Here is an 8,446-nt window from a genome sequence, read left to right on the forward strand (position 1 = left end):
GCAGTTTCTTCGAGATCCAGACTTGTGTGTGTTGTGTAAAAACAAATCATATATAAAACTGTAGTTTGACTTCTCACACACATCTGGACCTTTATCTAATGTTTGATTCATTCAATATTAGTGTATTTTATGATTATTTTTTGGAATTTGTTCTTTGGTGGAGGTGGAGTTATACTGTGTGCTTATGTCACATGCTATGGAAAAAAAAGGTCTCCTATCTCTGCTCTCCTTGTTTCCTCTGAGTGAGAATTGATACATCCATAAAGATTTTATTTTATGGAAGGATGATGGATGCAGGAGCAAGAAATTAAGAAGGCATGAAGTCGAGTAGTGAGATGCTCCTTATATCTTGATCCATAAAGCTTATTAAGGCACAGTATTCCAATGTTTTTCTCAGAAGCCATTGCATGCACAGTGCCCTTCACAATTATTGGCACCCCTTGTAAAGATAAGTGAAAAGGGTTAGAAAAAAATCCACCTTTTCGTGAAGTCGCTTCATCTCATGCTGAAAAAATGAGGAAAAATCCAACGTTTAACTGAACTAAATTTATTCATAGAAAAACAAATGACTTATCAAGAAATAATTATTTTCAACAAAAAAAAGTTCCACAATTATTGGCACCCCTGGAAAGTATAGCGAACACAGTATAACTGAAGCATGTTTCCCATTAAAATTGTACATTTTTTAGTTGATTGGAGTGTCGGAACATTCAAGCTGTAATCCATGATTTCCTGAGTTTGTTACATGACAACAGTTTTGCAAAGTACTCCTGAGCCCATGTGGCTATATTTGTCACATTAGCATGACAGTTTCCCAGTCAGTGGCGCCTGAGGGCTTGAAGGTCACGCACATTCAACAGTGATTTCCGACCTCGCCCTTTATGCACTGTGATGTCTCCGAATTCCCTAAAACTTTTCAAAATGTTATGTACTGTCATTTTTGAAAGAGTTAAATTCTCTGTAATCTTGCATTGAGAATTTTTTTTTTAATAACTAGCAATTCTCTCTCAAATTTTGGCACAAAGAGTGAGCCACAACCCATCCTTGCTTGCAAAGACTGAGCTTTTGGTGCTGCTCCTTTTATACCCAATCATGTTACCCATTAAGCTCCTTATCGTGAAATCTTCCAAAATGGTGTTACTTGAATATCCTATAAACTTTTCAGTCTTATTTTGCCTCCATCCCAACTTTTTTTTAATGTGTTGCAGGCATCAAATTGAAACTTCATTTATATTTACAAAATACAATTAAGTTTGTTGGTAAAACTATTGAAAATATTTTCTTTGTGCTTTTGTCAGTTAACTAAAGATACGTGACATGAATTAACAAATCACAGATTTTTGTTTTTATTGCATTTTGGAAAATATCCCTACTTTTCTGGAAACAAGGTTTGTATATTTTTTTTAAAAAATTGAAAAATGTTGCAACTGACCCTCTAATAAAAAGGTTAATGCAACAAAATATCAGACAATATTATACAAATATGATGAATATCATTTGCCATTCAATATTGGTAAATGTTTTCCATTTATGATCATCAACATCTTGCATCAGTTGTAGCACTACAGGATTTGCATCAACTGTGTTTTGTAGAGTAAATATTATTAAAAACTATAATCTCACTCAGTACAGTATGTGACTATTTGCCATTGCGCTGTTTCCTGTGGGTGTCTTTCTTATTCAGGTCTGAGGATAAGGTGTAGTATCATTTGCTGTTTATAAGAGCTTATAACTCTTCTGACTGAGATCCAGTTCATCCCACTGATGATTAGAGCATTCTGGGTCTTGTGTCTGAAACTGCAAGATCGACTTTAAATGATTCCAGAAGTGAAACATTATTTTCAGTTCAGAAGAGTGAAATTCATCACTGGATAAATTTGTACCAAAATTACAGTTAATGCTCAGTGCTTAAACATAAGTAAGTGCCGTGTGCTGTTTCTGATGTAACTGAGGAGTGTAACAGGTCATAATGTGTCTCTCGAAAACTCCTCCTATTAAGGAAGTGCCAAGTCTGACACGACTGAAGTCCTTCATTAACAGCCTGCAGTGTTCTGCTCTGGTGAGTTGAGATTTATTCTCAGTTTATGGAGAAATCTGTGTCTCATTTTCAGCACAGTGAAAGGAAGTGATGATTAACTGAACCTACAAAGTCATCTATTTAACTTTAAAGAAACCTGAAATCAGGGTGTGATTACTTTTCACAGAAGTGAAAGTGAAACTCTGAGCATTTGGACAAGAGAGAACAACAGCAGCAGCAAAAAAAACATGGCTTCTAAGTTTTCAGAGGAGGATTTCTCCTGTCCTGTGTGCTGTGAAATCTTCAAGGATCCTGTTCTTCTGCACTGCAGTCACAGTGTGTGTAAAGTGTGTTTGCAGCAGTTCTGGGAGACCAAAGGATCCAGAGAATGTCCTGTTTGTAGGAGGAAGTCATCTATGGATGATCCTCCCATAAACCTGGCCTTAAAGAACCTGTGTGAGACTTTCTTACAGGAGAGAAGTCAGAGATCTTCATCAGGCTCTGAAACAGTCTGCAGTCTGCACAGTGAGAAACTCAAACTCTTCGGTCTGGATCATCAACAGCCGGTGTGTGTGGTGTGTCAGACTTCAAGAAAACACACCAACCACAAATTCTGCCCCATTGATGAGGCAGTAACAGACTGTAAGGTAAATAAAATGGACATATGAACTCATGGGTCACATGTGAACAAATGCTGCTGTTCATAACTATGACAATTACTTTGTAATCAATTTAGTTCATCTGAGTTCAAATAATATCAAAAACACAGAGACTCCATGCAGTGTGTTAATTTATTTCAGGAGGAGCTCAAAACTGCACTGAAGCCCCTACAGGAGAAACTGAAGATATTTAAAGACTGTAAACTGAAATGGAGTCAGACTGCAGAACATATAAAGGTTAGAATCAATAACATGGGTTTGATATTATAATTATATTTTGTTTCATTGCACATTCAGTGATGTTTCATTTGATTTTCTCTTCACTGCAGATTCAGGCCCAACACACAGAGCGTCAGATTAAGGAGGAGTTTGAGAAGCTTCACCAGTTTCTACGAGATGAAGAGGCAGTCAGGATCACTGCACTGAGAGAGGAAGAGGAGCAGAAGAGTCAGATGATGAAGGAGAAGATTGAGAAGCTGAGCAAAGACATATCATCTCTTTCAGACACAATCGGAGCCGTAGAAGAGGAGATGAGAGCTGAAGATGTTTCATTCTTAGAAGTGAGGGTCATTTAGTCAGTATTTATACTGTGAGAAAGTAAAACTTCTTTCCATCATCAGAAACGTCACATTTCAGTGGTGAAAAAATGTAAATCATATCCACTGATACTTGCTTTGTTGTTTTACAGAACTACGAGGCCACAGCGAAAAGGTGAGTGATGTGCTTCCTGTCTCTCTCATTCTCTGTGTTTCTGAATCCAAACCCACAGCAACACTGACTCCTGAATGTTTTTGCAGAGCCCAGAGCACACTGCAGCATCCAGAGGAGCTTTCAGGAGCACTGATCCATGTGGCAAAACATCTGGCCAACCTGCAGTTCAGAGTCTGGGAGAAGATGCAGTACACCGTCCAATACAGTAAGACAATGGCTTAGGTTTGGTATTAACATTGGTGGGGACATAAACCCAATGCCAATCCCCACTGGCGCCAACTTCAGGTCAACATAATAGAGTCGCAATATTTTGCTCTGTTGTGTTCCACCAAAAGAGTATCCATTATCTCTCCAAAGTCCAGACTTTTAAAATTTGAAGTTCAGAACTGTAATAATTCATGAATAATAATAATAATAATAATATGCAGTTCATTGGGCAGCATGGTGGTGTAGTGGTTCGCACTGTCGCTTCACAGCAGGAAGGTCCTGGGTTCAAGTCCAGCAGCCGGCGGGGGCCTTTCTGTGTGTTGTGTGCATGTTCTCCCCGTGTCTGCGTGGGTTTCCTCTGGGTGCTCAAGTTTTCTCCCACAGTCTAAAGACATGCAGGTTAGGCTAATTGGTGGCTCTAAATGGACCGTAGGTGTGAATGTGAGTGTGAATGGTTGTTTGTCTCTGTGTCAGCCCTGTAGAACAGGATAAGCGGCTACAGATAATGGATGGATGGATGCAATTCATTTGATTAATTGCAAATCTTGCTTGTGATGATTAACTCATTCTACCAATTTGCAAATGTGTTTCACAAGTGAATAACGCATTGACTGTCGGGAGGGTGTATGTTCCTTTCCCTCATAAATGGAAGTAAAACACATCCGGAGCCTTAAACACTGCGTTCCATGAGGCTGGCAGGGGGAGTCGGCTCTCTTCTGTGGGATCTTCCACTAGTTTTAGAATGCTAGTTTAAGCTGATATGTGATTGATCTAACGGTAAAACAGGACAAGGGCTCTAGAACAGGGCTTTTCAAAGTGTGGGGCACGCCTCCCCTAGGGGGCGCCAGAGTTCTTCAGGGGGGCGCAACGTGAGGAAAAATAAACCAGAATGAGTTACTATTGCGGACATTTAGCGAACTTCAGCTAGCCTTTGCCAGAGACAAAATGGATCGATTTTTAGTACCTAAAGCTACAGTGAATGAGGAGACAGAGTCTGGGCCAAGCAAAAAAAGAAGGAAGTATGACCACGATTATTTAAAGTTTGGATTTTCATGGACTGGATCTGAAGATGCTCCACTGCCACAGTGTGTTGTCTGCCAAGAGGTGCTAGCTAACGATGCTATGAGATGTTTAAAATGTGTAAAACAAGATGTTTTTAAAAAAGCACAGATGTTTAAAATGTGTAAAAAAAAAAAAGATGTTTTAAAAAAGCACAGATGTTTAAAATGTGTAAAAAGGTTTTAAAAAGCACAGATGTTTTAAAAGGTGTAAAAAAAGAGGTTTTAAAAAAGCTCATATGTTTAAAATAAAAAAATAAAAATGTGTACAACAACCATTATTTTTTTAAATACGAATGGAACATTAAGTATCTGGGATAGGCTCCAGCTTGCCTGCGACCCTGTAGAACAGGATAAAGCGGCTAGAGATAATGAGATGAGATGAGACATTAGGGGAGAGCGGGGTAAGATGAGCCACTTTTTACATTTTTCATCATAACTACATGTTAAAGCCATTTTTGCTTCCAGTCTACACACCATACCAAATTTCAAAGTGTACTGTTACTATCTGAGCAAAACATAATTGATAAGTTTTTATGGTTAGAGTGATATTACCTCTTGAAAAAAAAAATGTCAAGTGGCTCAACTTACCCCATGCACGGGGTAAGATGAGCCACTGTGTGGGGTAAATTGAGCCAACACAAAACATGTTAGGTTAACAAAGTAAACAACTTTTATTATTAGAAATGCAATCAATGAATCAAGTCAAGTCAATCAAGTGGGGGATAGGGCCGTTGCATAGAGAAGGGGAGATGAAGAGAGAGGTGATAGAACGAGATGGGATAGGGAGGGATAGATAGATGGATAGAGAGAGAGATATGCGTAGATAGATAGAAAGAGGGATGGTTAGAGAGGGAATGAGAGATATACTATATTATAGAAATTACTAAAACAGTAGAACAGTGCCAAAAGAATCTTATTTCTTTCAGTAGGTTAAAACATTGCTAAAACATGCAGCAATCATTCCATCAATCATTCAATCATTTCATCATTATTCAATGTTCCAAGCGTTCAAATGGCAAGGGAACACCATTTGCCTCTCCCTCCGTGCTGTCCCCCCAACAGTAAAGGGGCGGGGCAATTTTTTCACAATATCCTGTCTTGACAGGACAGCCTCATCTTTCTCTTTGAAGACAAAGGTTGGCTTTCTTGCAGAGCCATGGCATGACCGGCTTCTTTTGAGAAATCTTGCCTCTATTTCGAAGACATCCAATTTGATTATCTGGCCAATGAAGAAATGCACTTTCTTCTTCCCTGTGTATTTTGCCACAACATAATCCCCCACATCTAACAACTGGTCTTCCTCATCTGATGTCATATATATATATATATATATATATATATATATATATATATATATATATATATATATATATATGTTGTTGTCATATATGACCAGTAAATGTGAAAACTTAAGTGTCATCCATATTGGGTAAGCTCAGCCACCAATGGGGTAAGTTGAGCCAGTGGCTCAACTTGCCCCACATCTAATGGCTCATCTTACCCCATGGCCACCATTTTGTAGAAAAATGCTAATAAAGGGGATTAGGCTAATCAAAATTATTTTTATTAGCATTCATATCATAGCTTAGAAAGCCACTAACTTAACCCTAATGTGTCTAAATATTATTCTACTTTTGTCTTCTCTAAATCATCTTCACTGTGGACAAACATGGAATTGACTTAGAAAGCACAAAAACACATTTTTATAAATATGCTCTCACCTAGTTTGACATGTGGTGCTCCTCTCCACAAGTGTAAGTAAATGGTCCCGCCCCCCTTTGAATGTGGTCACATGGTCACATTTGTTTACTGTTTCTCAGAAACAGGGGGTGGCTCATCTTACCCCTCTCTCCCCTAAGTATAGCAACAATAAAAATTGTGTGTGGGGGGGCTGTTGTTTATTTGCTCTGTGAGGGGGGTCTGACTCTCCCACACTCTGAAACCCCTGCTCTAGAACCTTTTTAATATGTTGAAAGGCTACAATTTTACTTGGCAACAGAATGTATCTGAATTCTGATTGGTTGTTATATCTGAATTCTGATTGGCTGTTGTAATATTATTGCCCTTCTGTTGTCTTGAGCCCAGAGCGGAGGGGGGAGGGGGAGGAGGGAGTGACAGGGTTCTACAGAGAAAAGTTTTTGCCCCCGCTTTCAAATGAAGCCCCTCGAGAACCAATCAGTTCAGCGGATGTGTGTTCTCGGTATGGGACGTTTTCAAAAGAGAGGCGGGAGGAACCAAACATTTCTGATCCAGAAGGCGGAGGCTGTTTTACTTATTACGTGAAAATGTTTGAGAGCGAATATTCATGAGTGAATTTTGCATGCTGTTTCTCCCAGTGGAAACCTACAGGAACCATTTGTGTACCGCCATTTTTTTTCCTTCAATCAGAAATATCGGTCGGGACACGCCCATACCGTCCATACCCAATTCTACACCTCTGCAGTAAGACTCTTAATTCTGTGTGTGTTTTCAGCACCTGTAACTCTGGACCCCAACACTGCTCATCCTGAACTCATTGTATCTGATGATCTGAAAAGTGTGAGACGCAGCGATGAGGAACAGAAACTTCCTGATAATCCAGAGAGATTTGATAAATATCTGTGTATCCTGGGATCTGAGGGCTTTAACTCAGGGACACACTGCTGGGATGTGGAAGTTGGAGACTGTACAGTGTGGTTTGTGGGTGTGATGACAGAATCTGCTCAGAGGAAGGGGGAGATATTCTCCAGAAGTGGAATCTGGTATGTGCGGTATTATGGTGGTAAATATTGCGCAGTTTCTACACCACATCCAGTCACTCAGCTCTCAGTAGCACAGAAACTCCAGAGGATCAGAGTGAAGCTGGACTGGGACAGAGGAAAACTGTCATTCTCCGACCCTCTCACTAACACACACTTACACACTTTCACACACACATTTACTGATAAATTACTGCCATTCCTAGGTGTTATTGGTTCCCTAAAGATCCTCCCACTTGAGTGCTCTGTAAGAGTGAATCAGATCAGTTAGCATTGATGTTGTTTTATTCCAGTTAATTAATAAAATACTGCAGATTAAAAGATTAGTGTTCTTTGTGTAAGTCTTTTTTCCCCCTTTTGGAAACCCTGAAGCGCACACTGTGATTTTTTTCAAGGGGATAAACTCAAAATATTGACAGAATATCTTGAAATAATGAATTAACTCAAATAATAAAATATCTTAAAATATATTATGATATATTTTGAAAGTATGAGGAAGTCAAAATAATAAGTGAAATAATGACACACTGTCTTGAAATAGCAAGGTATTAACTCAAAATAATGACTTAGCATTTAATTAAAATCACAAAAGTGTGTTTAAATGCAGAATGAGCTGAAAATAATTTTATTTATGTTTTAAATAGTTTAAATAAACTGAGAATTTGTTTCTTAGTTTATTCTCAGTAAATATGTCTTTACTGTATTTGTACTTGTTTGCATTTGCTGTTGATCTTGGATTAAGTGTGTGTGTGTGTGTGTGTGTGTGTGTGTGTGTGTGTGTGTGTGTGAAACTGTGCAGTGGAGGAGAATTCAAGCTCTAAGGCCAAGTTTACATTAGACCGTATCTGTCTCGTTTTCTTCGCGGATGCACTGTCCGTTCACATTAAAACGCCGGGAAACGGGAATCCGCCAGAGCCCACGTATTCAATCCAGTTCGTGTCTGATCCGGTGCTGTGTAAACATTGAGAAACGAGGATACGCTGTGTTGAGCTCTAGCTGACGTCGTCATTGGACAACGTCACTGTGACATCCACCTTCCTGATTCGCTGGCGT

The 8,446-nt window shown here is 39.1% G+C and overlaps 1 pseudogene; it reads left to right on the forward strand.

The window, feature by feature from the left end:
• Positions 1-2,018: 2,018 nt before the first annotated feature.
• On the forward strand, positions 2,019-7,807 carry LOC132891582 (E3 ubiquitin-protein ligase TRIM35-like; annotated as a pseudogene).
• Positions 7,808-8,446: the final 639 nt, after the last annotated feature.

The sequence above is a fragment of the Neoarius graeffei genome, chromosome 9 (genome assembly GCF_027579695.1).
Source record: "Neoarius graeffei isolate fNeoGra1 chromosome 9, fNeoGra1.pri, whole genome shotgun sequence".
Taxonomy (NCBI): domain Eukaryota; kingdom Metazoa; phylum Chordata; class Actinopteri; order Siluriformes; family Ariidae; genus Neoarius; species Neoarius graeffei.